At 47.8% G+C, this 23991-nt stretch overlaps 2 pseudogenes; both read right to left on the bottom strand.

The window, feature by feature from the left end:
* Window positions 1-3307, bottom strand: part of LOC135574139 (uncharacterized) — a 154636-nt pseudogene extending 151329 nt beyond the window's left edge.
* A 311-nt stretch (window positions 3308-3618) lies between these two features.
* On the bottom strand, window positions 3619-5339 carry LOC135574138 (ras-interacting protein RIP3-like; annotated as a pseudogene).
* Between the last annotated feature and the right edge of the window lie 18652 nt (window positions 5340-23991).

Raw genomic sequence — 23991 nt, 5'->3', positions numbered from 1 at the left:
CTTTTTGGGGATGGGACGGGACCTCCGCTGCTGCTGCTGCTGCTGCTGCTGCTGCTGCTGCTGCCCGGATTAGGCCTGCTGGAGCCGCCGCCGCCGCTGCTGCTGCTGCTGCCCGGACTAAGGGATGGGATCACCACTTGCTGCTGCCTGCTGCTTGAGGATGGACACGCCTCGCTGCCACTGCTGCTGCTGCTGCTGCTGCCCAGTTAAGGGACGCCTCGCCGCCACTGCCGCTGCTGCTGCTGCTGCTGCTGCCGCTGCTGCTGCTGCTGCTGCTGCTGCTGGCGGTTGAGATGGGACCGCTGCTGCCGCTGCCGCCGCTGCTGCTGCTGCTGCTGCTGCTGCCCAGTTGAGGATGGGACGCCTCACCGCCGCCCCGCTGCTGCTGCTGCTGGATTGAGGATGGGACTGCTGCCGCTGCTGCTGCTGCTGCTGACCGGATGAGGACACGCCTCTATCGCCGCCACTGCTGCTGCTGCTGCTGCTCAGTTGCTGCTGCTGCTGCTGCCTGCCTGCTGCTGCTGCTGCTGCTGCTGCTGCTGATGGGATGGGACTGGACATCTGCCGCTGCTGCTGCTGCTGAGGATAGGGACCTGCTGCTGCTGCTGCTGCTGCTGCTGCAACGCTGCTGCTGCCGCCGGCTGCTGCTGCTGCTGCTGCTGCTGCTGCTGCTGCTGCTGCTGCTGCTGCTGCTGCTGCCCTGCTGGGACAACTGCTGCTGCCGCTGCTGCTGCTGCTGCTGCTGCTGCTGCTGCTTGGGAGCTGGGCTGCCTGCTGCTGCTGCTGCTGCTGCTGCTGCTGCTGCTTGGACTGCTGCTGCCGCTGCTGCTGCAACAACGGCAATAACTGCTGCTGCTGCCGCTGCTGCTGCTGCATTGCTGCTGCTGCCTGCTGCTGCTGCCGCCGCTGCTGCTGCTGCTGCTGCTGCCGCTGCTGACTGGAACTGCTACTACTGCTGCTGCTGCTGCTGCTGCTGCTACTACCACGCCTCTGCACCTGCTGCTGCTGCTGCTGCTGCTGCTGGCATTGAGGAGCGGACTGCTGCTGCTACTACTGCTGCTGCTGCTACTTTACTACTGCTGCTGCTGCTACTGCTGCTGCTGCTGATGCTGTCTATTACTGCTACTGCTGCTACCACTACTGCTGCTACTGTTGCTGCTGCTGCTGCTACTACGCCGCTGCTGCTGCTGCTGCTACTGCTGGCTTGAGCTGCTGACTACTCGCTACTGCTGCTGCTGCTGCTGCTGCTGCTGCTGAGGATACTCGCTGCCGCCGCTGCTGCTGCTGCTGCTGCTGCTGCTACTACTGCCGCTGCTGCTGCCTGCTATTGCTGCTGCTGCTGCTACTGCTACTGCTGCTGCTGCTGCTGCTGCTGCTGCTGTAGGACACTGCACTCCTGCCGCCACTGCCTGCCGCTGCTGCTGCTGCTGCTGCTGCTGCTGCTGCTGGTGCTGCTGCTGCTGCTGCTGCTGCTGCTGCTGCTGCTCTTGCTGCTGCTACTGCCCAGCTGCTGCTGCAGGACACGCCTCCTGCTGCCACTGCTACTGCTGCTGCAGTTAGCTCGTTGCGACACTTGCTGGTGCACAGCACTGCACTGCTGCTGCTGCTGCTGCTGCTAGATGGACTGCTGCTGCTGCTGCTACTACTGCTGCTACTGCTCCTGCTGCTGCTGCTGCTGCTGCTGCTGAGGATGAGACTGCTGCCACTGCTGCTGCTGCTGCTGCTGCTGCTTGCTAGACCTGCTGACACGCCTCCTGCTGGCGCTGCTGCTGCTGCGCTGCTGCTGCTGCTGCTGCCACTGCTGCTGCTGCTGCTACTGCTGCCCTGCTGCTGCTGCTACTGCTGCCGCTGCTGAGCTAGAGCTACTGCTCGCCACCGCCACTGCTGCTGCTGTTGCTGCTACTACTACTACTACTACTACTGCTGCTGCTACTACTACTGCTGCTGCTGCTACTGAGGTGGACTGCTGCTGCTGCTGCTGCCACTGCTGCTGTTGCTGCTACTACTATACAGCAGCAGCCACTGCTGCTGCTGCTGCTGCTGCTACGGATGCTGACTGCTGCTGCTGCCGCTGCTGCTGCTGCTGCTGCTGCTGCTGCTGCTGCTGCTGCTGCTGCTGCTGCTGGCTACTTTAGCTATTTGAGGATGCTCTGCTGCTGCCCTGCTGCTGCACCCGGATGCTCCAGCTACTGCTGCTGCTGCTACTGCTGCTGCTGCTTTTAAAGCTGATACTGATGCTGCTGCCGCCGCCGCTGCTGCTGTGCTGCTGCTGCTCCGGAGAGGTGGTGATTGACTCCGCTGCTGCTGCCACTGTGAGGGAGTTTGTTCCTGACTGCTGCTGCTGCCTGCCGCTTGCTGCTGCTGCTGCTGGAACTGCTGCTGCTCGGATGCTGTAGGGACTACTACTACTGCTGCTGCCGCTGCTGCTGCTGCTGCTGCTGCTGTTTGCCAGTTGAGCTGACTAGGCTCTATCACCTGGAGCTGCTGCTGCTGCTGCTGCTGCCCTCACAGCTCCGAGGCAAGCACCATGCCTTGTAGCTGCTGCTGCTGCTGCTGCTGCTGCAGCTGAGGAGGGGACTGGCTGCTGCCGTGCTGCTGCTGCTGCTGCTGAAGGCTGCTGCCACCAGATGCCGCTGCTGCTGCTGCTGCTGGATGAGTTGCTGCTGGTTTAATGGCACAGCTGGGAGCCAGCCAACTGCGGGTTGCAGTAATCCAGACGCCTCCTGACACCGCCTGGCTGCTGCTGCTGCTGCTGCTGCTTCCTGGGGATAGGGACACGCCTCACCACCACGGATGCTGCTGAGCTGCTGCTGCAGAGCAGGCCCTTGTGATGTTAGATGGACACGCCTCCGTTGTCCAGGATCACGCCAGTTCTTAGCGCTCTGGGAGGACACCGCCACCGCTGCTGCTGCTGTGATGGTTGAGATCATGGAACGCCTCCTTCTGGGAGGAAGCTGCTGCTGCTTATGTGCCGGTTCAGACTGGGACACCGTCATCCTGCTGCTGTCTGCTGACTGCTGCAGAATGCGGTCGCCACCTGACATCAGAGGAAAGGACGCCTCCGCCTGCTGTGCTGCTGCTCTGCATAGCAATGACTGGAGCTGGCCATCCTGAGGAGTTATGACAGCAGCCAAGCTGCTGCTGGTGTGCTGCGAGAACTAGGAACTGCTACCTAGCCGCTGCTGAGCTGCTGCTGGGCTTAACGCCAGTGGTGCGCTGCTGCGCTGCTGCCACCGCTGCTGCTGCTGCTGCTGCTGCTGCTGCTGCTGCTGCCACTGCTGCTGCTGCTGCTGTCAGGTGCTGCCATACAATCCACGTGGCTGCCGCTGCTGCTGCCACTGCTGCGGAGAGCTGGGGCTGGAGGATCCTGCACCTGCACCTGCTGCTAAGGCTGCCGCTAGGCCCTAGACAAGGACTGAGAGCTGCTCACTGCTGCTGCTGCTTAGATGCTGCTGCTGCCCTCACACCCTGCCACTGCTGCAGCTGAAGAGCAGTCTGCAGTTGAATCGCCAGTCTTGCCGCTGACTGATTTGGCAGATTGAGAAGACCATTCTGACTGCCTCCGCCGCTACTGCTGCTGCTGCTGCTACTACTGCTGCTGAAAGAGCTACTGGTCTGCTAGCTGTTGACATCGACTGCTGGATCGAGCTGCCCGGACTTTTTCAGACTGCTACGCCAACGCCGCCGCTGCTGCTGCTGCTGCTGCTGCTGGCTGAAGAGGATGGGACGTAGCCAGCGCCGCCGCAGCTGGATGCTGCTGCTGCTGCTGCTGAGGTGAGGACTAAGGAGAAGGTCTCCGCTACTACTGCTGCTGCTGCTGCTGCTGCTGGGAGCTGCTGCTACTGGCACTGGTTGCTGCTGCTGCCTTCTGCTGCCGCTTTCATCTGGAGAGAGAGGGGAGCTGCACCACTAGGGTAGCCAGTGCTGCCGCCAGCTGCTGCTGCTGACTTAGCAAACGAGGATGGGACACGCTACTACTACTGCTGCTGCTGCTGCTGCTGCTGCTGCTGCTGTCATCTGCAGAGAGGAGGCTGGAGGCCACCACTGCTGCTGCTGCTGCTTATTCAGAGGGACACGCCTGCTGCGCTTCTGCTGGTTAGAGGCTAGATGCTGCTGGAATTTAGAGCCACTGCTGCTGCCAGTGGCTGCTTAACGCAGCAGAGCTGCCGCCAGCTGGCTGCTGTAGATACTACTGATGGGAAAAGGATCGCCACTGCTGCTGCTGCTGCTGCTGGCAGTTTTCCTCCATTTCCGCTCGGCTGCTGCTGCCACTCTGCTGAGCTGTAATGATTCGTCGGGATGGAGGCTGCTACCGGCCTGGAGGATAGGGACATAGAGAATTCTACTACTACTATTACAGAAAGGGAGGACACCTAGGATACACATACCACTACTGCTGCTGCTGCTACTGTTGGAGGAAGGTTTGAGCAGCTGGACTAGACTACTGCTGCTGCTACTACTGAGCTGCTGCCCGGGTGGACTGAAGACACCTGCCACTACACTGCTGCTACTACTGCTGCTGCTACTGCTGTAGCGCTGAGGATCTAACGCTGCTGATCACCACTTTGCTGCTGCTGCTGCTGCTGCCCAGTTAACGCTGCTACTGCTACTGCCAACTGCTGCTGCTGCTGCTGCTGCTGCTGCTGCTGCTGCTGCTGCTGCTGCTGCTGCTGCTGCTGCCGCCCACTGCTGCTGCTGCTGCTGCTGCTGCTCGGACGGGATGCTGACTGCTCGCCGCCACTGCTGCTGCTGGATTGGGATGCTGCCAGCGCCTCTGCCACTGCTGCTGCTGCTGCTGCTGCTGCTGCTGCTGCTGAGGATGGGACACCCTCCTGCTGCCGCCAACTGCTGCTGCTGCTGCTGCTGCTGCTGCTGCCACCTGCTGCTGCTGCTGCTGCTGCTGCTGCTGGTGCCTGCTGCTGCTGCTGCTGCTGCTGTTGCTGCTGCTGCTGCTGCTGCTGAAGCGTTGCTGCTGCTGCTGCCTGCTGCCACTGCTGCTGCTGCTGCTGCTGCTGCTGCTGCTGGCCCGGCTGCTGCTGCTGCTACTCTGCTGCTGCCTGCTGCTGCTGCTGCTGCTGCTGCTGCTGCTGCTGCTGCCTGCTGCTGCTGCTGCTGCTGCTGCTGCTGCTGCTGCTGCTGCTGCTACTGCTGCTTGCTGCTGCTGCTGCTGCTGCTGCTGCTGCTGCTGCTGCTACTGCTCCTGCTGCTGCTGCTGCTGCTGCTGCTGGCGGATCTTGCCTCCGCCGCCGCTGCTGCTGCTGCTGCTGCTGCTGCTGCTGCTGCTGCTGCTGCTGCTGCTGCTGTTGCTCACTGCTGCTGCTGCTGCTGCTGCTTGCTACTACTACTGCATTTGCTGCTACCTGCCGCTGCTGCTGCTGCTACTATTACTGCTACTGCTACTGCTGCTGCACTACACATACTTTTCTACTGCTACTACTACTACTACTACTACTGCTCCTGCTACTACTACTACTGCTACTGCTACTCCTCTTACTCTCGTTTCCCGTATAAATACTAATGTTGTCATTTATGCCATAGTCCACCAGAGGGAGGCATTGACCCACAATGCAAACCTGAACAAATCAAATCTACTTAGCCTATTACTTCTGGCTCCATTCTCTTATGCTTTCATCCCTGTCCTCTTTTGATATGCATATCACTCACATTCTTCTATAAAGCTTTTTAAGTTGTAGCTACTAGCTGGCTAGGTCATTTACCTAATCAACCATTAGCAGTCTCTTACTTCTAGCCAGCCGACTGTAGTGCATTATCATTACTGTAGCATTATCCTAATGAGCCAGCAGCAAGGGGCCATAGCTGTGTTCAAGTGGCATATATATATATATTATATTATTATTATTATTATATTGTTCTTACATTAAGTGTATTTATTGTCTCCTAATAGGGTGAACTGGGTATCGCCTTAGGAAGTGATTATTTTCTCCCCTCACACCATCCATCTTCCATGTACTCTCAGAATTCAATTTGTCTCCAAGAAACGGTGGAGACTCATGAGACCTGAGCTGAATATTGTCTCATAAGTTAATATACTTAGTTGGTCTCTGAAGAACTAACCAATGATTGATATCAGTTGCAAGAAAAAAAGTACGTGAACCCTTTGGAAATACCTGAATTTCTGCATAATTTGGGCATAACATGTGATCTGTTCTTCATCTAGGTCACAACAATAGACAAACACAGCGTGCATAAACTAATAACACACAAACAATTATACCTTTTTATTGAACACACTGTGTAAACATTCACAGTGCAGGGTGGGAAAAGTATGTGAACCCTTGGATTTAATAACTGGTTGAACCTCCTTTGGCAGCAATGACCTCAACCAAATGTTTTCTGTAGTTGCGGATCAGACCTGCACAACGGTCAGGAGGCATTTTGGACCATTCCTCTTTACCAAACTGTTTCAGTTCAGCAATATTCTTGGGATATTTGGTGTGAACTGCTCTCTTGAGATCATGCCATAGCATCTCAATCAGGTTTGAGGTCAGGACTTTGACTGGACGACTCCAGCAGGCATATTTTCTTCTGTTGAAGCCATTTTGTTGTTGATATACTTCTGTGTTCTGGGTCATTGTCCTGTTGCATCACCCAACTTCTGTTGAACTTCAAAACCTTTGAAATAGTAGGTTTGTCCAAACTTTTGACTGGTACTGTACACACATAGTCACATACACAACGAGAGGAGCATTCAGAGGAGCAGGCACGCGCGCACTCACTCACTCACTCACTCACTCACTCACTCACTCACTCACTCACTCACTCACTCTAAAAATCACAATATTCATTGAATCATGAAGATGTTTCTCTCAGAGCTTAATAGAAAGGATTTGTCAAATCCTCTTAACACAAGTTATAAATGTATTCTCTTTTGTAGGAGTGTTAGACATTCATGTATTCTGCTGCCTGGAGTTTCTAAAAGGCATCTAATATTATATTTCTCAAAGCTGGGAAAAATCAAAATAAATACAGTCTGTGAATAGAAAGTGGCCATTACCTTCATTACCGATTTTTACGATGTTTTGGATCGGTTTTTAAATTAAATCCATTTAAAGGTTCTTTGGGGAAAGGATGTTTGGCAAACCTTTTGAAATCCATTGAAAGGTTCTTTGGGGAAAGGTTGTTTGGCAAACCTTTTGAAATCTGTATCCAACTATGCTGGACCATCCTGGCATTGAATTACCCTGCTAGCTTAAGTTCACTCCCTTAAGGGCTGTTACTGTGTAATACTGCTACAGGATGGATGGCTCATTGTGTAATACTGCTACAGGATGGATGGATGGATGGATGGATGGATGGATGGATGGATGGATGGATGGATGGATGGATGGATGGATGGATGGATGGATGGATGGATGGATGGATGGATGGATGGCTCATTGTGTAATACTGCTACAGGATGGATGGATGGATGGATGGATGGATGGATGGATGGATGGATGGATGGATGGATGGATGGATGGATGGATGGATGGATCATTGTGTAATACTGCTACAGGATGGATGGATGGATGGATGGATGGATGGATGGATGGATGGATGGATGGATGGATGGCTCATTGTGTAATACTGCTACAGGATGGATGGATGGATGGATGGCTCATTGTGTAATACTGCTACAGGATGGATGGATGGATGGCTCACTGTGTAATACTGCTACAGGATGGATGGATGGATGGCTCACTGTGTAATACTGCTACAGGATGGATGGATGGATGGATGGATGGATGGCTCACTGTGTAATACTGCTACAGGGTGGATGGATGGATGGATGGCTCACTGTGTAATACTGCTACAGGATGGATGGATGGATGGATGGATGGCTCACTGTGTAATACTGCTACAGGATGGATGGATGGAAGGATGGCTCACTGTGTAATACTGCTACTGGATGGATGGATGGATGGCTCATTGTGTAATACTGCTACAGGATGGATGGATGGATGGCTCACTGTGTAATACTGCTACAGGATGGATGGATGGATGGATGGAAGGATGGATGGATGGCTCATTGTGTAATACTGCTACAGGATGGATGGATGGATGGATGGATGGATGGATGGATGGATGGATGGATGGATGGATGGATGGATGGATGGATGGATGGATGGATGGCTCATTGTGTAATACTGCTACAGGATGGATGGATGGATGGATGGATGGATGGATGGATGGATGGATGGATGGATGGATGGATGGATGGATGGATGGATGGATGGATGGCTCACTGTGTAATACTGCTACAGGATGGATGGATGGATGGATGGCTCACTGTGTAATACTGCTTCAGGATGGATGGATGGCTCATTGTGTAATACTGCTACAGGATGGATGGATGGATGGATGGCTCACTGTGTAATACTGCTACAGGATGGATGGATGGATGGCTCACTGTGTAATACTGCTACAGGATGGATGGCTCACTGTGTAATACTGCTACAGTATGGATGGATGGATGGATGGCTCACTGTGTAATACTGCTACAGGATGGATGGATGGCTCACTGTGTTATACTGCTACAGTATGGATGGATGGATGGATGGCTCACTGTGTAATACCGCTACAGGATGGATGGATGGCTCACTGTGTAATATTGCTACAGGATGGATGGATGGATGGATGGATGGCTCACTGTGTAATACCGCTACAGGATGGATGGATGGCTCACTATGTAATATTGCTACAGGATGGATGGATGGATGGATGGATGGCTCACTGTGTAATACCGCTACAGGATGGATGGATGGATGGATGGCTCACTGTGTAATACCGCTACAGGATGGATGGATGGATGGCTCACTGTGTAATACCGCTACAGGATGGATGGATGGATGGATGGCTCACTGTGTAATACCGCTACAGGATGGATGGATGGATGGATGGCTCACTGTGTAATACCGCTACAGGATGGATGGATGGATGGATGGCTCACTGTGTAATACCGCTACAGGATGGATGGATGGCTCACTGTGTAATACTGCTACAGGGTGGATGGATGGATGGATGGATGGATGGATGGATGGATGGAAGGATGGATGGATGGCTCATTGTGTAATACTGCTACAGGATGGATGGATGGATGGATGGATGGCTCATTGTGTAATACTGCTACAGGATGGATGGATGGATGGCTCACTATGTAATATTGCTACAGGATGGATGGATGGCTCACTGTGTAATACCGCTACAGGATGGATGGATGGCTCACTGTGTAATACCGCTACAGGATGGATGGATGGATGGATGGCTCACTGTGTAATATTGCTACAGTATGGATGGATGGATGGATGGCTCACTATGTAATATTGCTACAGTATGGATGGATGGATGGATGGCTCACTATGTAATATTGCTACAGGATGGATGGATGGCTCACTGTGTAATACCGCTACAAGATGGATGGATGGCTCACTATGTAATATTGCTACAGGATGGATTGGTGGATGGAAGCATGGCTCACTATGTAATATTGCTACAGGATGGATGGATGGATGGATGGCTCACTGTGTAATACCGCTACAGGATGGATGGATGGATGGCTCACTGTGTAATACCGCTACAGGATGGATGGATGGCTCACTATGTAATATTGCTACAGGATGGATGGCTCCCTTAAGGGCTATTACTGTGTATGTTGCTGTGGTTCAATTGTTGTATGTTGCCCATGTGTGTGTGTGTGTGTGTGTGTGTGTGTGTACGTATTGTGTCCTCAATTGACATGTGTCCTCCATCTTGTACCAACAGGAAGATGATGTTTCTGTGCTATGAGGAAGGCTTCGGAATGGTCATCCTCACTTACAACATAATCAAGACAGACAGGTACCAGAAAACAGAGGGGTGAATGATTCTCTGAGTGGCCATTTTGAAGGCTACCTTTTCTATAGTGTGGTTGAACTAGACTGAATGCTACGCTAGGTTACATTCTACACTCCCAGATGAAATTTCTATTTCATTGTTTTGTTGTTGATAAATGATTATTAAGTTGTTGATTTCCTGTTTTTGCTCCAGTTCTTGCATTGCCTGAGAGCCAGGTGTCTTTGAAGTTGTTAGTTTGTGGGTAGAGCATTAAGAAAACAACATTAGTCTCATATCTGGGATGAATATCCTAGCTGTCGTCGTGTATTTATACCAACCTTAATAACACATTTTATCTTGGTTACCATGACAACTCGCTCAGCAAGATGAAATAAGGCCCAATAGTAACTAAGTTTTTTTTCTGAAAAACAAATCCTCCAATCCTTTCATAAAACCTGTACTGATTATTTGACAGAAACGCATATTAAGTGTCTCTGCGTTCATCTCTCTCTGATGTTCATGTACTCCCTTGCAGAGATGGAATCATCCCCTCTTTCAGATTCTTTCATTCAGGTGATCCCTCTATTTCTGAGGTTATTTCCTGTCTACCGTGCCTCTCCCTGACCATTGACCCTAGTTCCATTAGAGTGGCACTAACATAGAGAGCAGCCTTTAGAGAACAACAGTTTGGCCTCCCTCCTCCACCTATGTCATCCCTCACTTAAATATTTCTCTCTGCTTTACATTTCTCACTCTCTACCTGTTTCTTTCACTGAGATACTTATTTTCCACCATAATTTGCAAATAAATTCATTAAAAATCCTACAATGTGATTTTCTGGTTTATGTTTTTCACATTTTGTCTGTCATAGTTGAAGTGTACCTATGATGAAAATTACAGGCCTATCTCATCTTTTTAAGTGGGAGAACCTGCACAATTGGTGGCTGACTAAATACTTTTTTGCCCCACTGTATGTACATGAATGTATAGTTAAAGTGACTGTGCATATATGATAACCAGAGAGTAGCAGCAGCGTAAAAAGAGGGGTGGGAGGGCACACAATGCAAATAGTCCGGGTATCCATTTGATTACCGGTTCAGACTTAGGGGTAAAAACTGTTGAGAAGCCTTTTGGTCCTAGACTTGGCACTCTGGTACCACTTGCGGTAGTAGAGAAAACAGTCTAGTACTGGGGTGGCTGGGGTCTTTGACCATTTTTAGGGCCTTCCTCTGACACCGCCGGGTGTAGAGGTCCTGGATGGCCAGCAGCTTAGCCCCAGTGATGTACTGGGCCATACACACTCCCCTCTCATCCCATTCCTTTACTAGACTGTGTGTATTAGGTTTTGTTGTGGAATTGTTAGATATTCCCTGCTAGATACTGCTGCACTGTCGAAACTAGAAGCAGAAAGAATTGCGCTACACTCACACATGGTTAGCAGATGTTATTGCATGTGACCAATATAATTAGATTTGATTTGACATGCCCACACACTGCCCAATGATGAGAAGTGGCCCGTCATTGTTCAGAATTCTAGCATCGGCTCCATGGGATTGGACAAGACCTGGCAGGGGAGTTCCAGCGCATTCTGACTCCCCTGGGTAAATCATCACTTTGCCCAGATCCCCCCATGCATTTGGTGTGTACTGTAAAACACCCATACTGTTCTGGGCCCCCTCTGTGTACACTTAGTTGGTACATTCCAAAAACCTGCCACTTTAGAGTGAATAGCAGTACAGTGCTTTAAAACCACACATACCAATGATAAATGCCCAGTAAGGTCAAAAACTAGATTATCCTGTGTTTTAGATATATTTCCACACTATGAGGTTGGAATAATACTGTGACATTGTGAAAATGATGATAATGTCCTTTTAGTGTAAGAGCTGTTTGAAATGATAACTGAAATTGCAGCCTGTTTTGGTGGGATGGAGTTGTGGCCTGCCTGGTGACATCGCCATGCAGTAAATGAGTTAATAGACCAATAAGAAAGAGTTTGAAAGCTCTCTGCCCAAAACAGCTCGTTTTCCACATTTAATCAGCACTCAACCAACCAATGTTTCTCTCTCTCTCACACACACTCACAAAAGTTCCAAAGGAATAAAGACATTTCAAATGTGATATTATGACTATATACAGTGTTGTAACGATGTGCAAATAGTTAAAGTACAAAATGGAAAATAAATAAACAAATGGGTTGTATTTACAATGGTGTTTGTTTTTCACTAGTTTCCCTTTTCTTGTGGCAACAGGTCACACATCTTGCTGCTGTGATGGCACACTGAGGTATTTCACCCAGTAGATATGGGAGTTTATCATAATTGGATTTGTTTTCAAATTCTTTGTTGATCTGTGTAATCTGAAGCAAATATGTATCTCTAATATGGTCATACATTGGGCAGGAGGTTGGGAAGTGCAGCTCAGTTTCCACCTCATTTTGTGGGCAGTGTGCACATAGCCTGTATTCTCGAGAGCCATGTCTGCCTACGGCAGCCTCTCTCAATAGCAAGGCTATGCTCACTGAGTCTGCACATAGTCAAAGCTTTCCTTCATTTTGGGGAAGTCACTGTGGTATTATACCACTGTGTACTCTCTGTTTAGGGCCAAATAGCATTCTAGTTTTCTCAGTTTTTTAAATTTAATTATTTCCATGTGTCAAGTAATTATCTTTTTGTTTTCTCATGATTTGATGGGTGTAATTGTGTTGCTGTCCTGGGGCTCTGTGGGATCTTTTTGTGTTCGTGTTTGTGAACAGAGCCCCAAGACCAGCTTTCTTAAGGGATTCTTCTCCAGGTTCATCTCTCTTTATTCCCCTGATTATCCAGTCCACAGCCTGATGATGTCATCAGTATTTGTTATGATGGTGGTTAGTGTCGATGGCCTTCATTAAGGGGACTGTCATTAAGGGGAAGAAACTGTTGGTCTTTATTAACTCAGGGTCCATTTCCCCTGTTGTCCAAAATACACTTTATCTATCTAAAGCTAACTAATTAGGTTCAATGTTAGCTATATAGGTTATAACCAGGGATGCAAATGTCTTTCTGAGATGCTAATAATATTACTACACAGATCATACATGTAACGTAGCCAGCGAGCCAGCTAGCTAATGTTTAATTTGCAATGAGAATCATTTTTGACAAAATTAGAAACGTGTAATATCTGAAAATGTAGCTATCTTACCCGTATACATAGATGAACGCTTCTCCCTCTCTGTCATGGATGCTATGGTTGCCCTTAGTTTGAAGATGTAATCCAGAGACAGGTGTTTTATACAACAGCCTTCTGTCTTGGCTCTCTTTTTTAGACTCTCTGCATTTGGCAATCTCTCTGCTTCCACCGGACGTTCCACTGATTTCAAAACTTGGTTAATCTAAATCAGGGATTTCCCAATGTCTGATTTAATTTTCAGAGTCAGACAGTCAGCACAATCATCCCTCCAGAAAATAGTCCATGTCGTGGAAATTTCCTCTATTTACCAAATCATGGGAGCAAACCACACACACAAGTCAGAGTTAGTTATGAGTCCATCTTTAATTATATGAGCTCTATCACAATCCTGTGACTCTCAGATCAATTCAGTGTCTCTCAATGAATTCTCTGAGAGCCCCCTTACAATGCAACTGAGTTCCTTTAATAGCAAAGAACACACATAGTCAGACAGCATAGACATAATAAAACGTTCAGCTTTGTCTCCTTTCCCAAAACCCCAGAACCATAAACCAATCCTCCATATCAACAGGCATATATCAAATGGTCATTTAGATACAACCAACTCTAAATACAACCAAACCTGGACAAGCTCACGGAGAGGAGAGTGAGGCTATAGGTTAAGATAAAAGGGAGCATGAGAATGATTCCAGACACTGCCACCCTCCTTTCCCCACTAGGAAAAGGTAGGGAGTAAAATATATGTTTACACATGATGACACTTTGACCTCTCCCCTCTCTGCGGACCAAGCAACTTAGTTTTGACATAGAACAGATAACTGCAACCTCGCCACAGTATTATACAAAAATACCATTCTGATGAGAAGTAACTTACACCCATTTGATGAATATAAAACATCTTACATTTACATTTACATTTAAGTCATTTAGCAGACGCTCTTATCCAGAGCGACTTACAAATTTACCAACAAATTCTGAATCTTCCACGACATCCATCACAACTTTTTTCCACTGTCGATATTAACTTCAAGTCAGCAATGTTGAGAGCAGAGTAGCAAAACATGTTCAGTTCTACATGATATGTTTAGAAAGGATTATTATCCACACATACTAAGCAGCTCATGTTATAGACAGACACATACTACATGGCAGACCAATCCGAACTCAGCTCTCGGCATGTCCAGCCCACCCATTATCTCACCCAATCATGGCTAGCGGGAAGGTTCCTGTATTTTCCGTAGCTAAATCAACTCGGCTCATAATTTAACCATTTTTTTCGTATTTACAGATGTCATACAAGTTTTTGTTATTAAGGCACATACATGTTCACATGTTCCAGAAGGCATTTATGCAACAACAACAAAAAAACATGACAAATATTATACAAATAAACATTCAAATGCCTCCTGTAACGTGCAACATGCGCCTAGTTTCTTGAAACGGGTCACATATATCATCTTATTTAATCTCTGTTCTACATATTGTTGTTAACAGTTGATTATGCAAAGTGATTATGCAAAGTGATTATGCAAAGTGACTAAGCAAAACACAGCAGTCCCAATCTTATAATCACACTAATGAAAGGACATAAAATTCAAGGTAAAGTGACTGCTGTAGGCTAGTTATTGCAAATGCATCAACACCACAATGTTGTTTATCACTATGTCCCCAGTGGATGGTGCTGTATAAATTGTCACGTTCAGGTACATCATTTCTTTCCCACAAACATGATTCAGAATTCCAAAATATCACCATAGTGATAGTTTTAATATCACCATAGTGATAGTTTTAGAATGTTGTATATGTTAAATAACTTCCCTGCGGCAGTTCAATGAAATGTCTTCCTACGGATGTTGAAGAGAGAATCTGTCCCTGTGACAGTCTGTGTCCCATTGATTAGTGACTCTGATGGATCGTCAGTAAATGTCAGCCAAAAGTCACGGCTCCACACTGAGTCCCCCCGTCCCCCCCGTGACTGTCTGACAGATAGATGGACGGACGGACAGGCGGACGGAGACAGAGACTTGAGTTTTGTTTATTTCCTGTATAGTGTATGACCTTTGACCAGGGTCCGTAGGGCACTATATAAGAGATAGGGTGTCATTTGGGACGGCGACATTAGACCATCCAAGAATAGTACTGTGTGTGTCTGGCTGAGTTTGCAGTCCAGTGTGTGTGCATTCCTATTAGCTAGCTGGGTTTTCTTGAAGGCTTGAACGAAGCCCGCGGTGCTGTTAGCCATTGTGGCTGAGACCACGGATTGTCCCGGTCTTGTGGCTGTCTAGAGCTGAGGATGTTTTCAATCTTCCCTGTGACACGCCCTGTCTGGAACTGCAAGGAGTAATAGCATAAACTACGTCTCTATCGTGACAAAGACTAAAGCCGGAGGAGTACCATTGAAGAAAGCTGTGTCTCTATCACAGGTGAAGGATCTTGTAAAATAAACAAAAAAAGTTCCACAAGCAGTTGTTACAGCAACAAGAAAATAACTTCGTGTTTTGTCCAAATACTGGTGGATTCAACTAATAAAATAATGGACGGCCTGACCATAGAGGTCCAGCACCTGAAGAACAGCAAGAGAGAGGACATCAGCTCTGTATGTGAATCCAATTACATTTAAGTCATTTAGCAATGATCCAATGATAACAATGATGGAGAAATCAGATTATCTCCAGGGACAATCAAGGCAGAACGACATGGTTGTGGACAGAATTGCAGAATCTCCACATGAGACCTGGACAGAGTCTGAGAACAAAGTGAGGGAAATGATCTCAGAGAACCTGAAGATGGACCACAGGAAGATTGAGGTGGAGTGTAACTGGAAAATCAACCACCGGCCCAGGTGACAGGCCCGATAGTGGTCAGGTTCCTGAGGTTCAAGGACAAGAAAGATGTTCTGGAAAGAGCCAAGAACTTGAGAGGAAAGTATATCTTCCTCAACAAGGACTATCCTGAAGCTGTGCGCCAGAAGAGGAAAGAACTGATCCCAGACATGAAAGCTGCCAGAGAGCGTCGGGACATTGCTTACATCTGCTATGACAGGCACATAATCCACCGTCCCTCCCAAAAGCCTGGCAGGGATGTATATTTTTTAAATATTTCTTTGTTTGCTCTTTTCCATATTGTTTCTATCTCTGATAAGCTACCCAGGAAAGGGCTGAAAATAGCCCATTTTACTATATGCAGCCTTAGAAATAAAGTTAATGAAATCAATAACTTGCTAACATCCAATAACAATCATATACAGTGCATTTAGAAAGAATTGGTACCCCTTGACTTTTTACACATGTTGTTACATTACAGCCTTATTCTAAAATTGATTCAATTATTTATTTTTCTCATCAATCTACACACAATACCGATAACGACAAATGATGTTTCTACAATTTGATTGGAGTCCACCTGTGGTAAATTCAATTGATTGGACAAGATTTGAAAAGACACACCCCTGTCTATATAAGGTCCCACAGTTGACATGTCAAAGCAAACACCAAGCCATTAAACATTTCTGCAGCATTGAAGGTCCCCAAGAACACAATGGCCTCCATCATTCTTAAATGGAAGAAGTTTGGAACCACTAAGATTCTTTCTAGAGCTGGCTGCCCGGCCAAACTGAGATATCGGGGGAGAAGGGCCTTGGACAGGGAGGTGAACAAGAACCCAATGGTCACTCTGACAGAGCTCCAGAGTTCCTCTGTAGAGATGGGAGAACCTTCCAGAAGAACAACCATCTGTGCAGCACTCCACCAACCAGACGAAAGCCACTCCTCAGTAAAAGGCACATGACACCCCTCTTGGAGTTTGCCAAAAGGCACCTAAAGGCTCTTAGACCATGAGAAACAAGATCCTCTGGTTCACCTGGCAGGTTTACCTGGCAGATTCACCTGGCAGGTTCACCTGGCACATCTAAAGCTTTTTCTTTAGCACCAAGTGCTAACAGTCAGTATCTAAATAATGTGTGTGAAATGCTTGATAGTGTATGTGATGTAAACAGAGAGGTCTTCTCACTGTAGCCAGTGCCTGTAATCTGGTTCAGGTTATTCATCAACCTACCAGGGTGTTTACAAACACTACAGGAATTATATCATCCACATGTATTTATCACATCTTTACTAATACTGTAGAACTTTGTTCTAAAGCTGTATCCATACCTATTGGATGCAGTAATCACAGTATAGTGGCTATATCCAGGAAAGCCAAAGTTGTAAAAGCTGGGCCTAAAATAGTTTATAAGAGATCATACAAAAGATATAGCTGTGACTCATTTGTAGATGATGTTAGAAATATTTGTTGGTCTGATGTGATTAATGAGGAGCATCCAGATGCTACACTTAATTAATTTATGAAATTGCTTCTTACATGAACACATGCACCTGTTAAGAAAGTGACTGTTAGAACTGTTAAGGCTCCATGGTATTGATGAGGAATTTAAGAACGGTATGGTTGAAAGAGACGGGGCCAAAGGAGTGGCTAATACATCCGGTTGTACATCTGACTGGCTGACTTACTGCAAATTAACAAATGATGTGACTAAAAAGAAGAATAAACTATATTCTGAAGCCAAGATCAATGATATAAAGAATACTGGGGAAAACAACTTTGGCGTACATTAAACTAAATGATCGGCAGAAAGACAAATTCAACTCCATCTTTCAACGAATCAGATGGGCTTATTCATCACAAAACCATTTGTTGTTGCCAATTATTTTAATGATTACTTCATTGGCAAAGTGGGACAACTTAGGCAGGAAATGCCAACAACGAACAGTGAGCCGTCATATTCATGCATAAAAAAACTAATGAAAGAAAAGCACTGAAAGTTAGAATTTGATAAAGTTAGTATGGGAGAGGTGGAACAATAATAATGATACACATCCTGGCATTGACAACTTAGATGGAAAGCTACTGAGGATGGTAGCTGACTCTATAGCCACTAATATCTAGCATACCTTTAATCTGAGCCTAGAGGAAAGTGTTTGTCCTCAGGACTGGAGGGAAACCAAAGTCAGTCCGCTACCCAAGAGTGGTAAAGTGGCCTTTACTGGTTCTAACCGCAGACCTATCTAGGTATCTATCTATTAAAACTCAGAGGGTTTTCTTTGAGAAGAGTTTTACTGCTAAGACTCAATGATCTAAGAGGAGTTTTACTGCTAAGACTCAATGATCTGAGAGGAGATTTACTGGTAGACACATTGAGTATATCTAGTACACTAGTCTATCTGATTACATTACCTTTAGATAGATAGAACAACCAGTATATCTGATTATATTACCTTTAGATAGATAGAACAACCAGTATATCTGATTACATTACCTTTAGATAGAACAACCAGTATATCTGATTATATTACCTTTAGATAGAACAACTAGTATATCTGATTATATTACCTTTAGATAGAACAACTAGTATATCTGATTATATTACCTTTAGAACAACCAGTATATCTGATTATATTACCTTTAGAACAACCAGTGTATCTGATTACATTACCTTTAGAACAACCAATATATCTGACTATATTACCTTTAGAACAACCTGTATATCTGATGACATTACCTTTAGATAGAACAACCAGTATATCTGATTACATTACCTTTAGATAGATAGAACAACTAGTATATCTGATTACATTACCTTTAGATAGAACAACCAGTATATCTGATTACATTACCTTTAGAACAACCAGTATATCTGATTACATTACCTTTAGAACAACCAGTATATCTGATTACATTACCTTTAGAACAACCAGTATATCTGATTACATTACCTTTAGAACAACCAGTATATCTGATTACATTACCTTTAGAACAACCAGTATATCTGATTACATTACCTTTAGAACAACCAGTATATCTGATTACATTACCTTTAGATAGAACAACCAGTATATCTGATTACATTACCTTTAGAACAACCAGTATATCTGATTATATTACCTTTAGATAGAACAACTAGTATATCTGATTATATTACCTTTAGATAGATAGAACAACTAGTATATCTGATTACATTACCTTTAGATAGAACAACCAGTATATCTGATTATATTACCTTTAGATAGAACAACTAGTATATCTGATTACATTACCTTTAGATAGATAGAACAACTAGTATATCTGATTATATTACCTTTAGATAGAACAACTAGTATATCTGATTACATTACCTTTAGATAGATAGAACAACTAGTATATCTGATTATATTACCTTTAGATAGATAGAACAACTAGTATATCTGATTACATTACCTTTAGATAGATAGAACAACTAGTATATCTGATTACATTACCTTTATATAGAACAACTAGTATATCTGATTATATTACCCTTAGATAGATAGAACAACTAGTATATCTGATTATATTACCCTTAGATAGATAGAACAACCAGTATATCTGATTATATTACCTTTAGATAGATAGAACAACTAGTATATCTGATTATATTACCTTTAGATAGAACAACCAGTATATCTCATTATATTACCTTTGTCACGCCCTGGTCTAAGTATTTTGTGTTTTCTTCATGTATTGGGTCAGGCCAGGGTGTGGCATAGAGTTTTTGTATTGTGGTGTGTTTTGTCTTGGGATTTTGGAATGTGTGTATAGTGGGATTGTAGCTTAGATAGATAGAACAACTGGGGTGTTCTAGGAGAGTCTATGGTTGTCTGAAGTGGTTCTCAATCAGTATAGGTGTTTACATTGTCTCTGATTGGGAACCATATTTAGGCAGCCATATTCTTTGGATAGTATTGTGGGTGATTGTCCTGTGTGTCTTGATGTCCTGGTTAGAGGTTAGAGACACTTGTATAGGCGGTTTATATTTCGTTTTGTAGTGTTAGTGTTTTGTTGTGTGTTACGTTTGTTTATTAAAGATGAATCACAATAGACACGCTGCAGTTTGGTCCGACTATCCTTCACCATTAGAAAGCCTGTATACAGAATCACCCACCACAGGACCAAGCATATCTGATTACAACAGGCAGGAGCCACAGGAGAAGCAACAGAGGCAGCAGCAGCATTAGCAGCAGCAGCTACAGTGGGAGATTGCACTACCTGGAGAAATGGACATGGAGGAGGTACTGGACGGTAAAGGACCCTGGGATCAGCCTGGAGATTATTGTCGCCCCAAAGCCGAGCTGGAGGCAGCAAAAGCAGAGAGGCGGCATTATGAGGAGCTAGCACGGCAGAGCGGATGGAAGCCTGAGAGTCAGCCCCAAAATTTCTTGGGGGCTCAAGAGAGTATGGCTGATTATATTACTTTAGGTAGGAGACCTACGCTAACTTCCTGTGGTTACCGGGGGATAGAGAGACCGGGCAGGCACCTTGTTATGCAGTGGTGCGCACGGTGTCCCCAGTGCGGGTGCATAGCCCGGTGCGGTATATTCCAGCTCCTTAGATCGAACGGGCTAGAGTGGGCATCGACCTTTAGATAGGTTGGGCAGGCTCGGTGCTCAAGAGCTCCAGTGCGCCTGCACGGTCCGGTCTATCCAGTACCACCTCCAGACCCCAGCCCTCCGGTATAGCTGCACCAGGCTTCCTTTGATGTGTCCTCGGTTCTGATTACCACCAGTGCCAGCACCACGCATCAGGCCTACAGTGTGTCCTGCCTGTTAGCGCTGCCGGAGCGTCCCCGCCTGTCCGGCGCCGCTGCCGGGAGCTTAGCCTGTCCGAACGCTAGTATATCCGGAGCCTCCCGCCTGTCCGCGCCGCTGCTGATTATCCCGCCTTTAGGAACGCCAGCTGCCGGAGCGCCCCGCCTAGATCCGAACGCCAGTATATCGGATTATGCCTCCCTTTGTCCGGCGCCGTATATCGGAGCTTACGCCTTAGATCCGAACGCCAGTATATCCGGAGCCTCCCGCCTTTAGATAGAACGCTGGCTATCCGGAGCCTCCCGCCTGTCCGGCGCAACTGCCGTAGCGTCCCGCCTATCCGGCGCCGCTAGATAGAGCAACCCGCCTGTCCGGCGCCGCTGCCGGAGCGTCCCCGCAACTGTCCGGATTATGGAGCGTCCCGCCTGTCCGAACCGGAGCGTCCCGCCTGTCCGGCGCCGCTGCCGGAGCCTCCCGCCTATCCGGCGCCGCTGCCGGAGCGTAGATAGAACAACGCCGTATATCTGAGCGCCCGCCTTTCGGCGATAGAACTGCCGGGAGCCTCCCGCCTGTCCGGCGCCGCTGCCGGAGCGTCCCGCCTGTCCGGGCGCCGCTGCCGGAGCGAACAACCTGTATATCGCATTATGCCGGAGCCTTTAGCCTGTCCGAACGCCAGTATATCCGGAGCTATTACGCTTTAGATCCGATAGCCGCTGCCGTAGCGTTCCCGCCTGTCCGGCGCCGCTGCCGGGAGCAACCAGCCTGTCCGGCGCCGCTACCGGGAGCGTAGCCTGTCCGGCGCAGTATATCTGAGCGTCCCCGCTGTCCGGCGCCAACTAGTATATCTGAGCTATTACCTTTCCGGAACGCTGTCAGAGCTACCTGATTCATGCCAGAGGCGCCAGAGCCCTCATTCCAGAGGCACCAGTACTCCTCTGTTCAGCGCAGCCAGAGCTGTCAGCCTGCATGAAGCATCCAGAGCTGTCAGTCTGCCCAGCGCCGTCTTGAGCTTATTGGTTGCCAGCGCCGGCCTGGAGCTACCCGTCCTGCCCAGCGCCGTCTGAGCTACCCCGCCTGCCCAGCGCCATGTGGAGCCACCCGTCTGCCCAGCGCCGCCAGTGCAAATCCCAGTCTGCCCAGCGCCGCCAGGTATGCCCAGCGTTTACTCGCCAGCGCCGCCAGTCTGCCCCGCCGCAAACAAAAGTCTGCCCAGCGCCGCAAATAATTAAAGAGCGCGCAAGTAACCTTAGCGCCTATCCCGAGCCACCCGTCTGCCCAGCGCCGCCAGTGCCGCCTAGTCTGCCCAGCGCCGCCTGAGCTACAGAGTCTGCCCAGCGCCGCCAGTCTGCCCAGCGCCACCAGTGCCGCCAGTCTGCCAGGATCAGTTAGATCCGCCATTCAATGCCAGGATCCGCCAGTGTGCAGGATCCGCCAGTCAGCAGTGGATCCGCCAGTCTGCAGGATCCGCCAGAAGTGCCAGTCAGCCAGGATCTGCCAGATCCGCTAGTCAGCCAGGATCCGCCAGTCAGCCAGGATCTGCCAGAACCGCTAGTCAGCCAGGGTCAGCCAGGATCTGCCAGATCCGCTAGTCAGCCAGGATCCGCCAGTCGGCCAGGATCTGCCAGAACCGCTAGTCAGCCAGGATCCGCCAGTCAGCCAGGATCAATGCCAGATCCGCTTGTCAGCCAGGACCATTACCAGTCAGCCAGGGAGGATCTGCCAGATCCGCCAGTCAGCCAGGATCTGCCAGATCCGCCAGTCAGCCAGGATCCGCCAGTCAGCCAGGATCCGCCAGGATCCGCCAGTCAGCCAGGATCTGCCAGTCAGCAGGATCTGTCGGAACCACCAGCCAGCCAGGATCTGGTAGATCCATCAACCTGCCTGAGCTATCTCACTCCTGAGCTTCCTCTCACTCCTGGAGCTTCCTCTCACTCCTGAGCTTCCTCTCACTCCTGGAGCCTCTCACTCCTGAGCTGCCTCTCACTCCTGAGCTGCCTCTCACTCCCCCGAGCTGCCTCTCACTCCCGAGCTTCCTCTCACTCCCGAGCTTCCTCTCACTCCCGAGCTATCTCACTCCCGAGCTTCCTCTCACTCCCCGAGCTTCCCCTCAGTCCCGAGCTGCCTCAGTCCCGAGCTGCCCCTCAGTCCCGATCTGCTCCTCAATCCAGTGGGTTTCTGGGTGAGGACTACTAGGCCATGGTTGGCGGATATACGAGGGTGGACTATCCAGGGACGCGAGGAGAGGGGACTAAGACATTAATTGAGTGGGGTCCACGTCCCGCGCCCGGAACCGGCACCATGGACAGACGCCCACCCGGACCCTCCCTATTTGTTTTGAGGTGCGTTCGGGAGTCCGCACCTTAGGGGGGTTCTGTCACGCCCTGGTCTAAGTATTTTGTGTTTCTTCATGTATTGGGTCAGGCCAGGGTGTGGCATAGAGTTTTTGTATTGTGGTGTGTTTTGTCTTGGGATTTTGGAATGTGGAGGATATAGTGGGATTGTAGCTATAGTGGGGTGTTCCATTAGGAGAGTCTATGGAGGATATGAAGTGGTTCTCAATCAGAGGCAGGTGTTTACCGGGGTCTCTGATTGGGAACCATATTTAGGCAGCCATATTCAATTGGTTGTATTGTGGGTGATTGTCCTGTGTCTTGGATGTCCTGGTTAGAGGTTAGTAGACACTTGTATAGGCTGGTTTCGGTTTTCGTTTTGTAGTGTTAGTGTTTTGTTGTGTGTTACGTTTGTTTATTAAAGATGAATCACAATAGACACGCTGCAGTTTGGTCCGACTCTCCTTCACCATTAGAAAGCCGTTACAACCTTTAGATAGATAGAACAACCAGTATATCTGATTATATTACCTTTAGATAGATAGAACAACTAGTATATCTGATTATATTACCCTTAGATAGATAGAACAACTAGTATATCTGATTATATTACCCTTAGATAGATAGAACAACCAGTATATCTGATTATATTACCTTTAGATAGATAGAACAACCAGTATATCTGATTATATTACCTTTAGATAGAACAACTAGTATATCTGATTACATACATACATGATATCACGAAAACAGGAACAAACAAAGCATTTGACTGTTGACGTCTTTTGTGACATGTTCTTATTGGTTGCCATGTGGAATTAGGACATTCTATTGGTTACTGACAAGCTATGTGCACTGTGTCTCTACAGAAATGATGTGGAAAAACAACAGATGCACGATAAACATATCCTTGACAAAGACAGCCGTACATATCAAATTAAATTGTACTTGTCACATGCGCCGAATACAACAGGTATATAGACCTTACAGTGAAATGCTTACTTCCAAACCCTTAAACAACAATTCCGTTTTAAGAAAATACCCCCCAAACAAAAAGTAAGAGATAAGATTAACAAATAATT

This window comes from Oncorhynchus nerka, linkage group LG12, assembly GCF_034236695.1.
Source record: "Oncorhynchus nerka isolate Pitt River linkage group LG12, Oner_Uvic_2.0, whole genome shotgun sequence".
NCBI classification, from domain to species: Eukaryota; Metazoa; Chordata; class Actinopteri; order Salmoniformes; family Salmonidae; genus Oncorhynchus; species Oncorhynchus nerka.
This window is presented reverse-complemented; position numbering and strand designations above follow the sequence as displayed.